The 22,755-nt window shown below is 44.5% G+C and overlaps 1 long non-coding RNA gene across 1 annotated transcript; it reads right to left on the reverse strand.

Annotated features, from left to right (window-relative positions):
• Window positions 1–2,922: 2,922 nt before the first annotated feature.
• Window positions 2,923–20,306, reverse strand: LOC116970681. Its single transcript, XR_004411259.1, has 3 exons — window positions 20,297–20,306; window positions 6,271–6,273; window positions 2,923–2,987 (listed from the first exon to the last, which is right to left on the reverse strand). It is a non-coding gene; the product is annotated as an uncharacterized LOC116970681 (long non-coding RNA).
• Between the last annotated feature and the right edge of the window lie 2,449 nt (window positions 20,307–22,755).

The following is a 22,755-nucleotide window of genomic DNA, read 5'->3' on the forward strand; positions in this document are numbered from 1 at the left end:
AATTGCTTGAATTATGAAGAAAGTTAAAGAGATATGTGAAACTCTGATTTATTTTAATATCGCTATGAGAATTCAAAACCTAATTCTGTGTTTGTGGAAGATTCAAAATGTAGTCAGTAAGAAGAAATAGCAAGAGTGTGCAGAAGGGCAATGGTAGACTGACACAAACACATGCAGTTGTAATTTGATGTAGAAAAATGTGGTGATTTTCAAGGGTAGTGCGTTTATAAATTGAAAAGTACGATTTGAAAGGGGTTGCAGGAATGAATATTTAAAGATACAAGGCTTTGTGGCAGAAGTCAGTCTATCTGATACCCCTCCTCGTCCAGAATGTTCCTTCCTGCCTTAACCAAATAGAGTCATAGAGTCAAACAGCGTGGAAATAGACCCTTCGGCCAAACTTGCCCACACCGGCCCATATATGTCCCAGATACACTAGTCCCATCTGCCAGCATTTGGCCCATATCCCTCCAAACCTGTCCTATCCATGTCATAGAAACATAGAAACATAGAAATTAGGTGCAGGAGTAGGCCATTCGGCCCTTCGAGCCTGCACCGCCATTCAATATGATCATGGCTGATCATCCAACTCAGTATCCCGTACCTGCCTTCTCTCCATACCCTCTGATCCCCTTAGCCACAAGGGCCACATCTAACTCCCTCTTAAATATAGCCAATGAACTGGCCTCGACTACCCTCTGTGGCAGGGAGTTCCAGAGATTCACCACTCTCTGTGTGAAAAAAGTTCTTCTCATCTCGGTTTTAAAGGATTTCCCCCTTATCCTTAAGCTGTGACCCCTTGTCCTGGACTTCCCCAACATCGGGAGCAATCTTCCTGCATCTAGCCTGTCCAACCCCTTAAGAATTTTGTAAGTTTCTATAAGATCCCCTCTCAATCTCCTAAATTCTAGAGAGTATAAACCAAGTCTATCCAGTCTTTCTTCATAAGACAGTCCTGACATCCCAGGAATCAGTCTGGTGAACCTTCTCTGCACTCCCTCTATGGCAATAATGTCCTTCCTCAGATTTGGAGACCAAAACTGTACGCAATACTCCAGGTGTGGTCTCACCAAGACCCTGTACAACTGCAGTAGAACCTCCCTGCTCCTATACTCAAATCCTTTTGCTATGAAAGCTAACATACCATTCGCTTTCTTCACTGCCTGCTGCACCTGCATGCCCACTTTCAATGACTGGTGTACCATGACACACAGGTCTCGCTGCATCTCCCCTTTTCCTAGTCGGCCACCATTTAGATAATAGTCTGCTTTCCTGTTTTTGCCACCAAAATGGATAACCTCACATTTATCCATATTATACTGCATCTGCCAAACATTTGCCCACTCACCCAGCCTATCCAAGTCACCTTGCAGTCTCCTAGCATCCTCCTCACAGCTAACACTGCCCCCCAGCTTAGTGTCATCCGCAAACTTGGAGATATTGCCTTCAATTCCCTCATCCAGATCATTAATATATATTGTAAATAGCTGGGGTCTCAGCACTGAGCCTTGCGGTACCCCACTAGTCACTGCCTGCCATTGTGAAAAGGACCCGTTTACTCCTACTCTTTGCTTCCTGTTTGCCAGCCAGTTCTCTATCCACATCAATACTGAACCCCCAATGCCGTGTGCTTTAAGTTTGTAAACTAATCTCTTATGTGGGACCTTGTCGAAAGCCTTCTGGAAGTCCATATACACCACATCCACTGGTTCTCCCCTATCCACGCTACTAGTTACATCCTCGAAAAATTCTATAAGATTCGTCAGACATGATTTACCTTTTGTAAATCCATGCTGACTTTGTCCAATGATTTCACCACTTTCCAAATGTCCCTGACTAACTGTTTCTAAAACATTGCAATAGTCCCTGGTTCAACTACTTCCTTTGGCAGCTCGTTCCATACACCCACCACCCTTTGTGTGAAAAAGTTATCCCTCAGATTCCTATTACATATATTCCTATTAAACCTTTTGTGGGGCAAAGTGCTGGCAGCAAACCTTATCAAGAAACAAGGAACTGTAGATGCTGATTTACAGAAAAGGACACATGCTTTCTTCTTGCTGCTACCTTTGGGCCAGAGGTACAGAAACCTGAAGGCCCACAAGTCAGGAACAGTTGCTCACCAACAACTATCCCTTTCTTGAAGTGACACATACAACCCGCATCTACCTCTTACTCTATTATGAACGTTTTTTTTCAAATTGTGTTTTGTAGAGATGATGTTTCAGGTCCCGAACCAAAACATTATCTGTCCAGTCTGAAGAAGGGTCCCAAACCAAAATTTTGTTGAGACTGAAGAAGGGTCCCAACCCGAAAGGTTATCTGTCCATTTCCTACACAGATATTGCTTGATCCACTGAGTTTCTCCAACAATCTGTGTTTAGCTCAAGATTCCAGCATAAGCAGTTTCATGTGTCTCCGACAATAAACTCAACTTGACTTCAATGGAAAGAAATACTGCAAGACTCTGGGACTGCAAATTGCACAGCTCTACTAGAGAGCCCACAGAGACATATTGGGCCAAATGTGCTCACCATGTAACTAATTCTCCGTTTCATCTTAACCCCTACTGAAAATATAAATTATTTGATTAAATCAAACTCTGCAACTGCTTCTTGAACAGCAGCAAGACTTTAGTTTATAATGGCTGGAGATCTGTTATAAAAGTATCTGTACTCAAATACACCCCAATCTCTCTCTAATTCCTATAACATGCAATAGAGAGGGTAGATGCACAGAACCTTTTACCCTGAATAGGGGAAATCAAAGAACCAGGGGACATAGATTTAAGGTGAGAGGAAAAAGATTTAACAGGAACCCGAGAGGCAATCTTTCCTTGCAGTGGGTGGTGGGTATATGGAATGAACTGCCAGAGAAGGTGGTGGAGTCAGCTATTATTGCAACATTTAAAATATATTTGACAGATAAATGCATAAGAAGGGTGTAGAGGGATATAAGCCTAATGCTGGTAGGTGGGACTGGTCTAGCTACGGTTTCTGGATCAGCATGGGCATGTTGGGCCGAAGGGCCTGTTTACGTGCTGTGTAACTATGACTCAAAGACTCTACGACATATATAAGCTCTTGAACTGTTGAATAGAGTGTAAAGTTATTGATTATTTTGAAAGAGACTGCTTACAGCAGAAATCTATTACCAAGTTCTAAACTGAAATCCCAGAAAGTCACAGACTGAACAGATTTAATTTGTGCAGATTTAGTAGCTCTCATTTATGTACGCTGCATCAATCAATTAAGCACCAGGGTTTTTTCCTACAGTTAGGCATTTTAATTATTTTCACTTCTCTAACCAGTTCTCCAGGATGGAGCCTTTGGGAATTAGTCGACACTGTGTGAGGGAATGGCAGCTCTCACACTGCTGTTGGAGTTAGTTATTGGTGGTAGAACTGCAGACTCCTTATTTAACATTCTCCATGTGAACCTACAAAGACCTCTCACACAAAACCAGTGTATTCAAATTATCTGCATGCATGTGCAGTATAACATGGCCAAGGCACATTTGTCAACAGTTGCCTTATTGTTTATTGTTTGTACACCCAGACAGACTGACTGAAGCAAGCAGTGGGTGCTAACAGCATTACTGATCCACATCATAAGAAGAAATAAAGACTTTCATTTCTAGGGAGCATTGTGTGACCTCCGGATGTCTCAAGGGGCTTCACAGCCGATGAAGTATTTCAGCAGTGCAAGAAAACTGGTAGTAAACTGTACGCAGAAAAATCCAACAAACAACAATATAATAATCTCCAGATAAATCTGTTTCTGTGGTTAAAGGGTAAATATTGCCAGAATACAAAATGTAACTCAACTTAAAAGTAGCACCATGGAATCTTTCACTTCCAGCCAGAAGAACAGACAAGGTTTAACAAGATGTTTGAATTCCAATACTCAGCTCAGATACCCCATTTCCTTACACAATCTGCCAGGCTTTCAAGATGAACCTTGCCGGTTGATGCAATCAAGTGATCTATACAAGCCGTACCCATGAAACTGATGAGAATAAGTTGGGTCTGATAGCAATGGGATATTCTCAGCTGTGCTGACTGTCAAACGTTTGGGGTGCTTCATGTCTGCATTGCAAGGAACACCCTTGGAAGTCTTGTGCCAAAGCTAAGGGTCTAAGACCAAATCTCCAAATGCACCATGTTATGCATGGTCCACCAGCAGACTCAAATCAAGGCTCATAGATCCATCAATCAGAATCCGTCAGTTAGTTTGGAACCTGTGCCCAAATGGATTGGATACGGAAGTACACAACTAGTTTGCATTTATCTGGGGAACTGTTGACAGTTATCCACAATAATGTTGGTATTTCCTGACAAGATTTGATCCCTTATCTAAAAGGTGGCATCTCCAATATAGCGGCTGTTCCTCAGTTATTGCAGTATCCTGTAAAACTACTGTGGGATTTTACATTTACGATACGATACAACAGAATAATTTATCCCGGGAGGGAAATTGATCTGCCAACAGCCATAAAACACATAAAATACATGAAACGTGAAATTAAAGTGACGAGTGGAAAGGATTGGGGACCTTAAACATTCTCATTGCATTGAGCCTCAACTTCCTTTCATGAAACTGATTTCCAAATAATACTTGAACTGTTCACTTTGCAGAGGTAAATTGTGACACTGTCTTGAAAGGTCTTAAATGCAGAGCATTATCAACAACAATTATGTGTTTGGAACAGGTAAAATGAAGCACCCTGACTCTGTGCATCTGCTGCTTCCATTTATAGAAATTAAAAAAAACATGTTTAGTCTTACTTCAACAGCCCACACAGTTTAGGACTCTGTAGGACTTAAGACTTCAGTCCAAAAATCTGCCAGTGAATGTGCCCAGAATAACTGGCAAGATCTCTGCAAGAAATTACACCGCTGCTTTGAAATGTTTGACCGTCACAGAATTATTGAAGGCTTAAAACAGTTACAGCAAGTTAGTGCCAATTTCTAAAAAGATTGCAAACCTGGAAGTACATTACCAGCCAATTCTGGTTGACAACAATAACTTGATAAATGAATGGAAGATCACAAGTTCTAACAGCTGAAGGTTACCACTGTCCAACATCACAAACCTAACAATTTAGGTAAACTTCAATAGTAATAATGTTCAGAAGTTTCAGTTTCGGCATGGTATAATTTTGAATTGTTATGAGATGCCTGTGACACCAAACTGCCAGTATAGTTGGAGCATTGAAATCATTTTTGCAATGGCTGAATAAATTAGTTTAAAAGTTTAAATATGTTCTTAGAAGACAGAATGTTTTTAACAAAGCAACTCAAACTAAGGGACGCAGTAGATTGTGTATAAAATGTGATTCACATCCTTTGTACACTGGAAGAAATGATTATAAAGTAAAAAACAAAGGCAGAAGTTTAGGATAAAATTAAGAACGACTGTTCTGCAAACAATTTGGAAGCAACTTAATTTACTACAGAAAACCTTCTTTGAGTGCACCTCCCTCTAATTACACATTGAATTCAAGAACTGATACTCATAAACCATGTGGATGTAAACATTTTACTCCAAGCAGAGATCTCCAGGTAACCTTGGGATCCAAGCTGCATCCCGAGGGTTTTCAAGGCATTCTCACACATAGTACTGGTCTCCCCCCCAGGTTTTGTTCCACCATTCTCTATTTCAGTGAACCTTTGCACATACTCACTCCCCTCACCTGTAGGCACTGGAACTGCTGTACCGCTGTTTCAACTGAAGCAGAAATACTGCACAATGGAATCAGTAACACGTTAATGAGGATTTGATGACTGCTTCTTTCCCAAGGGCTCCGGTTATGTCCATGAGCCTACCAAGTCCACTTCATCAAATGCCTTTGGAAAGTCTCTGTACAGAGCATTAACTTCACAGCCTTCATCCAGAAACTATCATGAAGTTAGTCAAACACAATTTCCCAGGGATAAATCCAAGTGGGCCCTTAACTATTTGCCTACATTGACAAAGTGCCTATTGAGTTTCTTCTGGACAAGGGTTTTAAAAAACTTCTCAACTGGTAACATTCAGTAATCACCAGGCTTATCCTGCTTCCGTGTATTGAACGAGGGCACACGTTTACAATCATCCAGTCTTCTGGCACCGTATCTAAAGAGGAGGGGAAGCTTCTGTCCAGCACATATGCAATTACAATCCTTCTCTCTCTTTGCTGGGTAACGTATCAACATTGAGTACTGCCAACCTATCTAGAAAGAACAAAATAAATATAAGCAAGGTTCTCTTCGTTCAAAGACCCTTCAACATGCTCACCGACTGATCATTTAACAACCCTCTGAAGCAGCAAAATTTAAGATGCACAACCCATTTCTCGTGAAATATCTCCACTTTCCTATTCCAAATTGAATACATTTGAATTGAATACATTTTATTCGCCAAGTATGTATACATACAAGGAATTTGCCTTGGTGCTTTGCTCACAAGGATAACAACACGATATGCAGTAAACAATTAAGAATAAAACATTATAATTTAAACATATGAAGAGTGAAATAAAATACCAGAGAAAAGGAGGCTACAGACATTTGGTTGTTGAGTAGAACTACTGCTCGTGGAAAAAAGCTGTTTTTATGTCTGGCTGTGGCGGCTTTGACAGTCCGGAGTCTCCTTCCAGAGGGAAGTGCTTCAAAGAGTTTGTGGCCAGGGTGAGAGGGGTTAGAGATGATCTTACCCACTCGCTTCCTGGCCCTTGCCGTGTACAGTTCATCAATGGGGGGAAGTTTGCAGCCAACAACCTTCTCGGCTGATCGAACGATGCGCTGCAGCCTCCGGATGTCATGCTTGGTGGCTGAGCCAAACCAGACCATGATGGAGAAAGTGAGGGCAGACTCTATAATGGCAGTACTAAACTGGACCATCATTGCCTGTGGTAGACTGTGTTTTCTCAGCTGCCGCAGGGAGTACATCCTCTGTTGGGTCTTTTTGACTGAGGAGTCGATGGTGGCCTCCCATTTAAGGTCACTGGAGATGATGGTTCCAAGGAACTTAAAAAACTCCACAGATGTAACTGTGGTGTTGTTGATGGTGAGTGAGGGAGGGGAGGGGGAACTCTCCTAAAGTCTACAATCAATTCCACTGTCTTAAGAGCATTGAGCTCCAGGTTGTTGCGATGGCACCGGGACGCCAGCTGTGTCACTTCCTGTCTGTAGGTGGATTCCTCCTCATCCTGGATCAGTCCAATCAGGGTTGTGTCATGCGCAAACTTGAGAAGATTGACAGAGGAGTCTGTGGAGGTGCCAAATGGACAGTCATTTTGCCCTTGTTCTCTATTATGCTAAGAAAAGCACCATCTACCCAGCCAAACTTGCCATATCATATTTATTTCAAAGAGGTGAATTAAACTGCTGAAACTATGAGGAGGAGCACAGGGGGGAGATCGATAATCTGGTGGAGTGCTGTCAGTAGAACAATCTTGCTCTCAACATTAGCAGGACCAATGAATTTATTGTTGACTTCAGGAAGGGAAGCTAAAGGACCATGTACCTGTCTACATCGGTGGGATGGCGGTGGGGAAACTCAACAACTTCAAATCCTGGGACTATGCACCTCTGAAGATCCATCCATTCATGCCAATTTAGGCTAATTTATACAATTATGAAAACTCTATCAATGCCTCTACTTCCTGACGGACGAGAAGAGTAGGCCAGTAGGAGAGGGACTGGGGTATTGCCTCCAGCATCTTCAAGGTTGGCTGCAGCAGGTAACCCCAGAACACAGAGGTGGTCGGGCAAGGAGAGGGATGTCTGTTCGCGGGCCGAGCCGGCTGAGGGTGACGGAGGAGGCCCTGCAGCTGCCCGGGGCTTATCTGCATCAAGAACATCTCCAGCACATTGAGAATGTGGACCGGACTTTGGACATTTGTAAACAGCACCTAAATATGGTGACTCGTGCATGTGTGAGCAATACAAGCAGCAGGCAGTGAAGAAAGCAAATGGTATGTTAGCTTTCATAGCAAAAGGATTTGAGTATAGGAGCAGGGAGGTTCTACTGCAGTTGTACAGGGTCTTGGTGAGACCACACCTGGAGTATTGCGTACAGTTTTGGTCTCCAAATCTGAGGAAGGACATTATAGCCATAGAGGGAGTGCAGAGAAGGTTCACCAGACTGATTCCTGGGATGTCAGGACTTTCATATGAAGAAAGACTGGATAGACTTGGCTTATACTCGCTAGAATTTAGGAGATTGAGAGGGGATCTTATAGAAACGTACAAAATTCTTATGGGATTGGACAGGCTAGATGCAGGAAGATTGTTCCCGATGTTGGGGAAGTCCAGGACAAGGGGTCACAGCTTAAGGATAAGGGGGAAATCCTTTAGGACCGAGATGAGAAGAAACTTTTTCACACAGAGAGTGGTGAATCTCTGGAACTCTCTGCCACAGAGGGTAGTCGAGGCCAGTTCATTGGCTATATTTAAGAGGGAGTTAGATGTGGCCCTTGTGGCTAAAGGGATCAGGGGGTATGGAGAGAAGGCAGGTACGGGATACCGAGTTGGATGATCAGCCATGATCATATTGAATGGCGGTGCAGGCTCGAAGGGCCGAATGCCCTACTCCTGCACCTATTTTCTATGTATCTATGTATCTAAGCAGAATTTCACTGTGCAGTGTATGTAAAGAACCATTGAATTCTTTGGAATTTTGTGAAGATTCGCCATGTTACTGAATATTCCAATGAACATTTACAGGTGTGTGGTTCAGAGCATATTGACTGGTTGCATCATTCTGGGTTTGGTCATTTGAATGCTCAAGATGAAAGGAGGCTGCAGAAAATGGTGGACATTTCTGATCCATCACACGTATCGATCTTCCCACCATCGAAGGGAGCTACAGGAAACGCGGCTTAAAGAAGGCAGCCAATATCATCAAAGGCCCGCCTGGCTGTACCTGGCCACGCCATCATGCCATCTTCTCTCTGCTCCCATCAGGAAGAAGTTACCAGTGTCTGAGAACCGTTACCTCAGGATTAAGAACAGGTTCTTCCCATCAACCAACTTGGCTCTTGAAATACCCTGCACAACCATAACAACAACCCTACCTCAGGACGTAACTGCTATAGACTTGAAACTAAGATTGTACCATACACTTTGGCTTGTACTATCATGGCCCGGTTACCCAGAACAGCTGATAATTTATTGCATATTTCTTGGTGTGTTGTTGCATTTAATGTGCTTGTAAAGCTGCCTTAAGTAAGTAAGTAAGTATTTCATTGTTCCAGTCCAGGTGCAAATGGCAAATGACTCTTGACCCATAAACATGCACAGTATCTGATGTTTTCCGAAGCGGTTGTAGAAAATTATTGATTCCCAGCAAGGGAACACCAAAACTAGGCTGCGAAAATGCTTGTGAAATAGAAACTACTTTTCAGTTGAATTGTGATTGTAGAATAATGGGCCTGTCCCACTTAGGCGATTTTTCAGCAGACTGTCGGCGACTGTCAAGTTGCCAGCAGTCGCCTGAAAAACCGGCAACTGGAACGGCAACTGCCAGAGTGAACACATACACACACACAAACACATCGCTTCCTTCACCAGCCCGTTAGGTCTAAAAAATTCACATGGTGCAAAACCAAGGTGAAACAGACACACACCGCGATGAACAGGAAGGTTGGTGCTTTAAAAAGATGGCTAAAGCACAGTGTACGGTAAGTCCTTTAAAAGAGCGGGGGAGGGGAAAGAAGGGGGGAGAAGGAGTGGAGACAACTTTTAAACAGCTGTGAAGCTCGGCGGGCATTTAACACAGCCTGTCGATTATCCTGGGTTCTGAAAACTACTGCTTTTTTTCCCCAATGAGCCAATGAAATTCACTGGTCAGCACCGGCTACAACCTACGCATAACATTGTGGAGGAGAGTCATGCGAAAGTTAGAATATTCATGACGCAAAATATCAAATTGAAAGTTTTTTTTGAGGATGGCCTAAAATATATTTCGCATCTAATTTGAATGCTTTTGAAATGTGGTCATAATGGGAGTTGGTGAAAATGTAGCATATTGTTTCCAAACAAGTTTCCATAAACAAATCACAAATGGCCACTTGTTTTACAGATCACTTGCTTTAGTACTATTAAGGAGTAATTAAGGGTGAAGAATAAAAAGTCTTCAAATAACATCCTGAATAACTATCGGCACTGTGCGATGTCGACATCAAAACAAGTACCCGGATGCGGCTATGGTGATGGCTGGAGATTTTAATAAATCAAATCTCAAGAAGGTCATGCCGAACTTCTACCAACACATCACGTGTGCCACCAGGGGGGAGAGAACTTTGGACCACTGCTACACACCGTTCAACTGCTACAAGGCCGTTTCACTCCCTCCCTAGGAAAATCTGACCACGCTGCCATTTTCCTGTTGCCGGTGTATAAACAGAGGATAGTTCGGGAAGCGGTAGAGACGAGGGACGTAAAGCGGTGGTCCGACCAGTCAGAGGCCATGCTGCAAGATGCACTGAGTGATGTCGACTGGAATATGTTCGAAGCAAGTTCCAGTGACGTCAGTGAGTTCGCGGAAGCAGTCACGGACTTCATCGCAACAGTAACCGACAACATCGTCCCCATGGTAAGGGTAAGCACCTTTCCGAACCAAAAACCCTGGGTAGACAGGTCTGTTCGTGTGGCCCTGAATGCTCGCACCGCTGCCTACAACTCGGGCCTGGCATCAGGAAACATGGACGTCTACAAGGCAGAGTCCTACCGACTACGAAGGGCGGTGAAGGACGCAAAGAGAAGGTACAGAAACAAGATGGAGTTACAGATGGAGCAGCAGGACACCAGAAGCCTGTGGCAGGGGCTACGGATTGTAACCAACTACCGGAGCACCCCTCCCTCATCCGCAAGTGCCGGCACCTCCCTAGCTGATGACCTGAACTCCTTTTACGCTCGTTTCGAGAGGGGCAACACCACTCAAGGTCTGCCGACTATCGACAATACCGCCAGCGGGCTGGCTACCGAAGCTGAAGGGAGGAATGTGCACACATTCTCGCTGTCCGAGCACGACGTGAGGAGGGCTCTGACACGGGTGAACACGAGAAAAGCTGCAGGCCCCGATGGCATCTCGGGGCGAGTACTCAAGTCCTGTGCTACGCAGCTAGCTCCAGTGCTCACTACATTATTCAACCTCTCCCTGGACAAGTCCATGGTCCCTGCCTGCTTCAAAAAATCCATCATTGTACCGGTACCAAAAAATGCCTTCCCAGCCTGTCTGAATGACTACCGGCCCTTACCTCGGTAGTCATGAAATGCTTTGATAGGCTTGTGAAGAAACACATCTGCGCCTTCCTCCCTCGGAACATGGACCCATTGCAGTTCGCATACCGTCCGAACAGATCCACGGACGATGCTGTCTCCCAGGTCTTGCACACCGCTCTCTCCCATCTGGACAGCCAGAAGGGGGGCTACGTGAGGATGCTGTTCATAGACTACAGTTCAGCCTTCAACACGATAGTCCCCACCAGACTGGCCGGGAAGCTAATGGAATTGGGGCTCAACACCTCCCTGTGTGCCTGGGTCCTGGACTTTCTCACCGCCAGGCCCCAGGTAGTCAAGATGGGAGGGAATACATCAAAGTCCCTCACCCTGAGCACAGGATCGCCCCAGGGTTGCGTCCTCAGCCCCCTATTGTACTCCCTGTACACACATGACTGTGTGGCTAGGTTCAGCTCCAACTCATTAATTAAGTTTGCTGAAGACACTGTGGTGGTGGGCCTTATCTCAGACAACGACGAGAAGGCCTACCGGGAGGAGGTGGCTGGTCTAGCACTCTGGTGTCAGGACAACAGCCTCCTCTTGAACATCAAAAAAACGAAGGAGCTGATCATGGACTTTAGGAGGGCACATCATCCGAGGACGTACACTCCATTGAGGATAAATGGGGATCCTGTGGATAGGGTGAACTGTTTTAAATATCTGGGAGTCCACATCTCCGAGGATATGACATGGGCATCACACGCCTCAGCACTCGTGAGTAAGGCAAGGCAGCACCTTTACCACCTCAGGCAATTGAGGAAATTCAGAGTGTCTCCGAGGATCCTCCAGTGCTTCTACGCAGCGGCGGTGGAAAGCATCTTGTCCGGGAACATTACCATCTGGTTTGGGAATTGCTCTGCCAAGGACAAGAAGGCTCTGCAGAGAGTAGTGCGTTCGGCCGAACGCACTATGGGAACTTCACTTGCCCCCCTGCAGGAACTATACATCAGGAGGTGCAACTCCAGAGCCAACAATATCATGAGAGACCCCTTCCACCCCTGCAATGGACTGTTCCAGCTGCTACGTTCAGGAAAACGCCTCCGTTGCCATGCGGTGAGAACGGAGAGGTTGAGAAGAAGTTTCTTCCCAGAGGCCATTCGGACTGTAAACGCCTATCTCACCAGGGACTAACTCTACTGAACGTTTTTCCTTCCATTATTTATTATGTAAAAGAATATGTGTGTTATGATTGTGTTTATAGTTTGTTTGGTTGTTTGGTTGTTTGTCTTTTGCACAAAAGTCCGCGAGCATTGCCACTTTCATTTCACTGCACATCTCGTATGTGTATGTGACAAATAAACTTGACTTGACTTGATGACAGCCAGTACTTGCGAAAGATTTATATTCAGCAAACCAAGATATCATGATGCTTATAACTGCTCAATTTATATCTCAATCACACTCTATGTGGACTGGATGGAGACACAAGACACTGCAGATGTTGGAATATGGAGCATAAAGCAAACCGGCAAGATACTCTGCAGTCCAGGCTACATCTGTGGAGGGAAAGGGATGGTTGACATTTGGAGCCAAGACTTCATCTGACCTGAAGGAGTAAATGGGAGAGAGCCAATATAATAATGTGAGGGAAGGTGTGGGCAAGAAATAGTAAGTGATTGATAGATAGATCCAGGTGAGGAGGGATTGATTGGTAGATGGAATCAGGTGGGGGTAGGGGTGGGGGAGGGGAAGGGGAAGGAAGGAATGAATTTGCAACAGAGGCTGGGACGTGATAAGTGGGGACAGCAATGGGCTTCAGTCTTGATGGGCCAAATCGTCTAATTCTGCTCCTATGTCATAACTTGTGATCTTCAAATTATGAAACCTGATAAGAAAGGAAGTGTTGAACCATATAAGGGAGGGATAATGGACAGATGTGATCAACTTTTCAGTGATTGCCTCATCCCTCACCCTCCACTTTTTATATTGGCCATCTCCCCTCTACTCTCTCACTCCAGAGGAAAGGCTTTTACTTGATATTTCTCAAGTGCATGTTTGTAAATAATTCAGACAACGTTACAGTCCACTTTCATAGACAGTCGGTCTGGACCAAAGCTGACTTACTTCCAACGGGGGAGTAGAGGATGTCTGATGAAACATTGTTAATGTGGGATAGCCATTGCAAATCAGTCATCTCATGATCATGACAGAGCAAGGTCTTGTTCCATTAGCAAGGAAGCCCAAGACAACTATAGTCCATAATGTATGGACATTATGAATATAATGGAAAAGTTCTAAAGATATGGATTTGGCAAATTAATAAATTATATAATTTTAAATATTTAAAGTTATTATCTCATATTATCTGAATTATTTATAATGTTGAAGTAAAGATAATTAAGTTTAATCGTTTAATTTAGCTTTTCAATTACGCATTTTGATTAACCACAATGCAGAATCGGACAGGGCAATGTATTTGTATTTGCAACCACTCTCATCAGTATTTTTAATGCACTGTTTTCAGAACTTCCAGTTTAAAGTGTCCCAATGTATGGGGTTCAGATGCCTGATATCAATCACAACAATACATCACAATGAAGTCTGCCTGGAACAATGACCCCTTGGATTGACTGCAGATTACCTTCAGAGACAGATGGTTTTATAAAGCAGGTTTGCGTCTGAATCATGAATCCATTGATGGATTGGATGGTAAATAGCTGTTAACAGGGTTTCCAACCTTAGTTGAACATATATTGCAGGAGGTTTTCTGGGCCACCAATCACCATTCAGTCAAAATACTATTTTTGTAAAAAAAAAATCCTCAAAGGAAAAAAGATCATCATTTCTTTATTGCTTCTGAGTGTTCTTTTGGTCCACAGAGTAGTGCCCAGAAGATTAATTTCTGGGATCTCAAACACAAACTCAGAGGGACAGCAAGCCTATTATATAACTGGTTAAAGTGGGAATTTTGGGAATAATAATTTGAAATGAAATGTGTTTCAGAGATGACAAGAAATAGTTCTGTCCTTTTTCAAAGAATTTGGAAAATGTACAGCTCTGAAGCAAACCATTCAGATCAGTTGTGTAGGAAGGAACTGTAGATGCTTGTTTATACCAAAGATAGTAACTCAACAGGTCAGGCAGGTAATGATTCAGGTCAGAATCCTTCTTCAGACTAAGAAGTCTGAATACGAGTTCCAACACGAAAGGTCTCCGATTCCTTTTCACCAAAGATGCTGCCTGACCCACTGAGTTATTCAAGCATTTTGTGAATTAAATCAGTTGGGCTGTGGCACACAAGCCTCCTTCCATCCTGCTGAAGGATTAATTTAAACAATTGAATGGAAGTCAGTTCCTAGGAAAGCAACTCAGTCAGTCCTATGTCACCATTCTTTCGTCATCAGTACTGCAAATTATCTTCCCTCAAACTTGCATTTGATTTTCTCTTCAAAACTCTCAGCGGATCAGTTTTCACCATCCTGATAGGCAGAGAGCCCTATCATAACTCTCAGAGATTACAAATTATCATGGAGATGAACCAATAAATGCCAGGCAGCTGAATTGTAAAGCTGTGCACTGAGAAAGAGTTCAGTAATCTGGAGTTGTAGAATACATAAGTGAAGGGTGAATATAATATTACAAACTCTTATGCTAAAAAAAGTGATTATTGTCAATGTGAAACTTGTGTCCTAATCTAAGCAAAAGCAAATCATGATGATATGAGAAGCACAAAATGCCGGAGTAACTCAGTGGGTTAGGCAGCATCCCTGGAGCACATGGATATGTGATGTTTTGGTCAGGTTGCTGCTTCAGACTGCAGAAGGGTCCCACCCCAAAATGTCACTTAACCATGTTCTCCAGCATTGCTGCCTGACCCACTGAGTTACTCCAGCATTTTCTTTCCTTGGTAAACCAGCATCTGCAATTCCCTGTTTCTACATGATGAGATAAGATTTCAGTTATAAATTGGGAAGGTACATTAAAATATATGACAGTAAACAGGCAATGGCTAATAATTAAGAATTAATGGAAACATTTACAAGTGTCAATCCCTTTAAAAGTTGAAAATCCTACAGATACGTCGGTTTGACTTCAGTGAAAACAATTGTATAGAATCAAAGGTGATGTCCTGCTACGTAGACAAAAAAAAGCAGTTAAGCCTCTGGATTGGGAGAATTTTGGTATTTGCAAAGAACCAGGAAATTGAGAAGAGGAATTTAATGTAAAATGTAAAAATAGACGATAAAGATTCAATGGAGATGTAATATTGAAAAGTAAAGGAGATGGGTGTTACTGCAGGGTAAATCTATCTATATATTACTAAAACTCTCATCTTGTTTGTTTCTATGTGTGTGTGTGTGTGTGCGCATGTCTGCCCATGTGATCGCGGAACTACGCCAAAACAGTACACGATAGCACTACAATTTTTGGACCATCTTACTCACAGTTGTCACGTGGTCTGGTGTGTAGTAGCCACTACATGGTGCATCAAGTTTCGTTCAGATTTATGTAATATTTTACAAGTTATTCACATTTTCAACTTTACAAAACCCCACTTTGAGAAACATGACGAAGTTGCAGTGGCAGTTACAGCTATGACATCAAAATGGGATCTCATTTACATAAACTACCCGCAGCAGTGCTCCACTGTTACACTGTTAACAAAGGTAGGACTGCCAGTGCAATGAGTGATTTGTTACATTGTTGTAAGGAGAGGGAGTGGGGGAGGGGATGAGGAGAGGATTGTTGTTTAATGTTATTTATACAGATAGAGGGAGAGGAAGGGGCTAGAGGTTATGGAAGGAGGGAGGGGGTGACTGAGGGTAGGGGAAAGGAGTGGGAGGGAGAGGTAAGGGAGGGAGTGGGGGAGGAGAGGAGAAAGAAGAGGGAGGGTGAAGAGGAGGAGGAGGGAGTGCTGGGGGATGAGGGGAAATGAGCCATGCCTGCACAGTTGGGGGCTATGGGTGAGTGGTGGAATATTGCATTGGGGGACTGGGTTGTATTGGGGGAACAGGTGAGAGGTGGAAAAGGGTTGCATTGGGGGAACGGGTGAGTGGCGGAATATTGCGATGGGGAATGGGTTGCATTAGGGGACCAGGCCTTCCGTGGGGGCTATGGGTGAGTGGTGGAATATTGCGTTGGGTGAACGGGTTGCGTTGGGGGACCATGCTTCCCATGTGACAGGGACCCATTGGGTCCCACTTGGTCTAGTATCTCTATAATACTAAAACTCATTGTCTTGTTTATGGCTGTGTGTGTGTGTATGTGTCAATATCTGGTTAATCACTATTTTCTTCCAAATGCTAAGCCACAGCCTTCTCATTTGCACACAATCTACTCACGATAAACATCTTCCCATCGCATTCCCACCTATATTTCTGAGGTGGTTAATCGTTGTAAGTTTTAAAAACAGCCCGAAAACTCCCCCATTTCGGGAAAAAAACCCATGAGTGACGTCACAATGCACTCGCAAGGCAGGACGGGACACACAGGGATGGAGGGGCACTCCAGCGCTCATGGTGAACGAGGATTGGCGGCGTCTACCGCCGCCCGATGCCTGGCGCACGGTGGGGAGGGTGGTGCTGGAGCTGGAGCTGGAAAAGAAGCAGCTGCTGGAACCAAGGATGAGCCTGGATCCGTGGTCAGGGACGAGCCCGGAGATGAAGTTGGGACCTGGACTGGAGCCCAGGCGGTGGCCGAGCAGACGGCTAGAGTGTACAGCCAGGGCCGGGCCGAGTTCCAGGCACTGGCGCTGTTCTACGACCTGGGTAGGTCCTGGGGCGGGTATGGCAGTGAGGGGAGGAGGGTGAGGGAAATGAGGAGGGAAATGGGGGGGGGGGGTTGTGGATGAGATGGGGACAGGGGGAGGAGGGAGATGCCCCCTCCCTATCTACCCACACTCCCAACCTCTCTACCCCTCCCACTACCCCCATCCCTCTCTACCCCCTCCCTCTGTACCCCCTCCCTCTCTACCCCCTCCATCGCCCTCTCCTTCTCTACCCTCCTCCCCCCCACTCTACCCCTCCCTTTCCCTCTACCCGCCTCCCTCTCTCCCTCTCCCTCTACCCCCTCCCTCTCTCTGTCTACTCCCTCCCTCTGCCTGTCTCCATCTCTACCCCTCTCCCTCTCCCTCTACCCCCTCCCTCTCTCTGTCTACCCCCTCCCTCTGCCTGTCTCCATCTCTACCCCTCTCCCCCTCCCTCTACCCCTCCTCTCTACTCCCCTCTCCTCCCTCTCTACCCCTCCCCTCCCTCTCTACCCCCTCCCTTTCTGCCCTCCCTCTCTACCCCCGCCCTCTCTACTACCCCTCCCTCGCTTCCACCCCTTCCCTCTCTACCCCCTCTCCCTCTCTAGGGATTGAAGAGGGTGAAGAGGAGATGGAGGGAGTGCTGGGGGATGACGAGAAATGAGCCGCGCCTGCGCAGTTTGGGCTATGCGTGAGTGGTGCAATGTTGCGTTGGGGGAATGACCTGCATTGGGGGAATGGGTGAGTGGTGGAATCTTGCATTGGGGGAAAAGACCCAACGGGTCTGCACTTGATCTAGTATATTAGTAAAATTCTCATCTTGTTTGTTTGCCAGTTTGTATGTACCTATATTGTAATGCAACGGTACACGGTAGCATTACAATTTTTGAACCACCTTACTCACCATTTTCCTCTGATTTAAATTAAACAAGTTTCGTTCAGATTGATAGTATATTTTACGTTATTGATGTTTAAACACAAAAAAAAACACTTTAAACAACTTGCCCTGCCCGTCAGCAGTGTTCCACTCCACAATAAAATCACAATGGGATCTCACTTACATAAACTGCCCATCAGCAGTGATCCACCCCACAATGACATCACAATGGGATCTCTTTTACAAAAACTCAGTTTTTAAAATCAGCTGCCAAGTGGGGGAAGCAGGGAGGGAGAGGAGTTATGGAGGGAGGGAGGGAGTGAGTGACAGAGGGTAGGGGAAAGGAGAGGGAGGGAGAGTTGAGGGAGGGAGTGGGGGAGGGGGGAGTAGAGGGGAAAGAAGAGGGAGGATGAAGAAGAGGGGCAGAGAGTGCTGGCGGATGAGGGGAATGGAGGAGGATGGGGTAGGAAGAGGGATGGCGAGGTAATGGAGGGGAAGATAGAGGAGGGGAGGGAGGGGGTGAGTGGAAGAAGCAGAGGAGGGTTGGTGGAGGGTGGGGAGAGGGAGTATAATGGAGGGGAATGGGGGACTCTAGAGGGAGAGTGAGATGCGTTCACATTCATCTTATATTTTACAAATTGCCACGCCAGTTGGGGGCTATGGATCAGTGGTGGAATATTGCGTTGGGGGACCAGGGCTCCCTTCTAACAGGGACCAAACGGGTCCCACTTGGTCTAGTATATTATAAAAATACCGAAGATGGATAACTATTTGGCCCTTCAAACCTGTTCCACCATTCAGTATGAACACGACTGATCGCCTCCTCTCTTTAACATACACTTTGAAGTCTTTTGTGCCTACTTTATCTTCTTTTTAAATGTATACAACTCTGTGGTAGCGAATGTAGCATCCTTTGAAGGAAGATGTCTCTCCTTATCTCATTCCAAATATTTCCATTTTACAAGACGATAGCCCCCTATTTCTAGACCCTGCCAGCCAGGGGAAACATCCTCCCTGCATGCAGTCTGTCTCATACTCTCAGAATATTGAATGCTGCACTGGGACACCCTCTCATTCTTCCAAACTCTCGTGGGTCTCTCAAGCTGCAGGGGTCCATCTGACCTTTGTTCCAACTGTTTGGACTGTGATAGCGCGCCTGGGAACCCACGAGAACGACAGGCTGCAGAAAAATGGTTAAGCTTCCCGCAGGAATTGCAAGTTTTACCCAGCGCTGGGCAAACGTTGAACTGGTGCGACGAGAAATTACAATTTTGGCAGCGACGAGGGGTGACCTTAGCGGGTGCAGAGGGGGTGAACCGGCGAGGCGGGCGATTGATCCGCCGCCGGCCAATGGTACCGGTGAAATTGATGTCCTGGGACGCCGGGTGAGATACGGAGCCAACAGCAGAGGCCATACGAGACGAATGCATAGCATCCTTTAGCGACAGGTCGGGCTTCATTAGGAGCTCTTCACGCAGCTTAGAGTTTAGGAGACCGTTGACCAGGACGTCCCTGATCAATTCGTCCGTTGTAATCGCTTCAAGGCGGCACCGCCGAGCCATATGTCGCAAAGAGGCAATGAAAGCGTCAATGTGCTCACCGGGAACCTGACGCCTTGTGAAGAACTTGAAACGCTCAATAATGTTATTGGTGGGTATGTCGCATAGGGCAGTGAATTTGTTCATGAGACATACCGGGTCATAGCGGTCTTCCGGAGGGACGAACTCGAACGACACATAATGTTCCATAGCCCCCGGACCAGCCAGGTTGAGGAGTAGGTGAGCCTGTACCGCAGGAGTGGCACCAGGATGAGCGATAGCGATGTAGTGTTCATAGTCGCGCTGGAAGACAGTCCAGCGGTGCACAATGTCCTCGTCAAAAACGAGCTTGTCAGGACGACGGCATGAGTTAGCCATAGTAAAATGTAAAGGTGGGGACACAACTGGGAGAAACAAATAATAAAATAAAGCCGATAAACAGGAGACGCAAGTCTACCGCGCTGACACCATGTAAAAGGACTTGTTCGACACACAAAGTCTCTTACTAAGTATCTTTATTAAAGTCACTACAAACATTATGCTCTAGCTGTCCGTGGTCATCACTGGGACTAGAGAGAGAGCTAGAGGCGGGGAAGCTACAATTATACAGGAGACAATGGGGAGTGGTTAGTAGTGGTGAGGTCACTATGTTAAAGGAGCATGCACTGATCTACACCAACTATCTACCTATCAAAACTCCTCTCTTGCCTGCGTCCACCTATAACCTACTTTGCTTAGTCTGCCTCTCTCCTCTTCTAGCTTCTTTCTCTCCTCCTACAATCAGTCTGAAGAAGGGTCTCGACCCAAAATGTTACCTATCCATGTTCTCCAGAGATGCTGCCAGACCTACCGTTAGTTTCCTCCATTAAATTGTGGATGTACATTGCAAATAGATGGGTTCCAAGCACTGACCCTCATTAATCAGCAACTGCCATCTTGATAAAGATCAATTTATTCTTAACTTCTGTTGCTGTCTGTCAACTGACTATCATTACATTCCACTGGATCACCTCCAATCCCATCTGCTTAACAGTTTTCACAAGAAATGCAGATGTAAGACTTCATCAAATGCTATCGGAAAATCTAAGTTGATCAGAAGGGTCCCAACCTATCCATGTTCTTCAGGGATGCTGCCTGGCCCGCTGAGTAACTGCAGCATTTTGTGTCTTTCCTTGGTAAACCAAAATCAGCAGTTCCTTGTTTCGACTCTTCCTTTTCATAAATTGATGTTGACTCTTTCTAATCCAATTGATATTTTCTGAAGAGTTTGTCATCGCACACTTTAGGCTACAACTTTCCCTACAACTGAAGCTGAAGTTTGAATTTCCTATTTCCGTTCCTCCTCCGTTTTTAAGTAGCGGTATTGCATTTGTCTCTCTCAACTCTGCAGAAATAGTTCATTATTATGGAAGACAACCAATGCATTCGCTATTTCCATGACTCTCTCTTTTTAGTGTGCTGGGATACAGATTAGGAGGCCCTGGAGATATATTGGCTTTCAGTCCCATTAATTTCTCCAGCACTTGTTTAAAATCTAATGCTAATTTCCATTTATCCCTCATTTTCATTAATCGTCTGGTTATCCATCATTTCTGAGAGGTTATTCCTGTTGTCTTTCATTAAAATCAAAAGTATTTTTTGAATTATTCAACCATTCTGTGATACCCTGTTCTATATTTTCCAATTTATGATTCTGAAATTGACCTGCTTAATTACTCCACCACTTTGTGGCCTGTTTTAAAAATCTTTCCGGTAAAATCAGGTGACTAGAAATGAACACTTGTGGCCTGACATTAACTTTCTAAGCAGATCTCCATTCTCTTGTCTCTTTCATTAACATAACCAGATTCTCCTTAAATGCTGTGTAGAAAGGAACTGCAGATGCTGGTTTATACCGGAGATAGACACAAAATGCTGGAGTCACTCAAACAGTTCACACGCAATTTGGAGGAACACCACCAGATATTTCACTTGGGCAGCTTCCAACCCAGTGGTATGAGCATTGATTTCTCTAATTTCAAGTAACCCCCGCATTCCCTCTCTTCCTCCAGCCCCCACCCTAGTCGGCCTACTATTTCCACTTTGCATCCTTATATACCTTCATTATCACCTCTTCCCCAGCCAACAATGGACTGTTATGGGCTCCACCCTTCCTTGGTTATTTGTTCCTGGCCCTGCTTTTTTTTCTGGTCTTTTCTTACCACCAGTTCTCGCCCCTCTACTGTCAATCTGAAGAAAGGTCCCAACCCGAAATGTCACCCATCCTTTTTCTCCAGAGATGCCGCCTGCCCCACTGAGTTACTCCAGCACTTCGTATCTATCTCTTTAAAAGCTGTTTGGCTAAACCACTGCATGATGATTGGGTCTTCAAGTACTGAAATGAAGATGTGAGCTGAGATTTTATGCCAAATTCATCAACCTTGACCACAGCGTGAAGGGTCACTAAACTTCTTCCCAGCACTGTGTCCAAATTCTGGACACTTTGCTCCAGGCACTGACTTCCTTGGTCACTGCTATCTCCGGCTGCATCATGATCTTAATGGCATCTGAGGGGCCACCTCACCTCATATTGATTTCTTCACTTAACATAATAGGACCTGGGACCCAGCTCTCACTGTAGGTCTGATGTGACTTTCCAAATATGTACGATGAAATGTAGCATTGCTTGGAAGTCGGAAGCCCCTTCCTTTTTAAAAGGCCTAGCCACAACTTCAGTAATGGTTGAACTCTACCATGATGAATGTAAGGTTAAACTCAGATAATCTTTCTTTCTTTCTTTTAAAATCGTTTTATTAGTTTCTTTCCAAAAAACAAAAGCAAAACAAAAAACAAAACAAAAAGAATAATGATAAACATAACAATGATATAGATACATAGGGATCAGGATTACATTAATAACAGGTATAACATAAATATGAGTCCAGTATCAAAATACACGTTGAATATAGACCTCCCGGTCTCTATGTAAATATAGTAAAATGTTCAAAAGAAAACATATATATGTGGAAAAAAAACAAAAAGATAAAAAGAAAAAAAAAGAAAAAAGAGAGAAAAAAGGAAGAAACAAAACCCCCCTAAACTAGAAGAAAAAAAAAACAAAACAGAATCTGAGCTGAGAGTTTCAACAATTTAAGTCCCCGTTTGTCGTCAAGTCCATTCTACCATACAAAGGTAAAATAATTTTTATAACGGTTGGAGAGGGAGCAATTTATGTTGTGTGAAAGTGTTGAATAAATGTTCTCCAAGTCATATCAAATTTAACCAAGGGTTCAACAATGTCACTCATAAATAGTCGTTATTAATCCTTTCTGATAAGGGTTCAAATGTAAAGTGTTTTCCAAGATTTCGGTTTGATGTGGTAGCGGAAAAAAGGGTAGTCTTCAAAAAA

Source organism: Amblyraja radiata, chromosome 3, assembly GCF_010909765.2.
Source record: "Amblyraja radiata isolate CabotCenter1 chromosome 3, sAmbRad1.1.pri, whole genome shotgun sequence".
Taxonomy (NCBI): Eukaryota; Metazoa; Chordata; class Chondrichthyes; order Rajiformes; family Rajidae; genus Amblyraja; species Amblyraja radiata.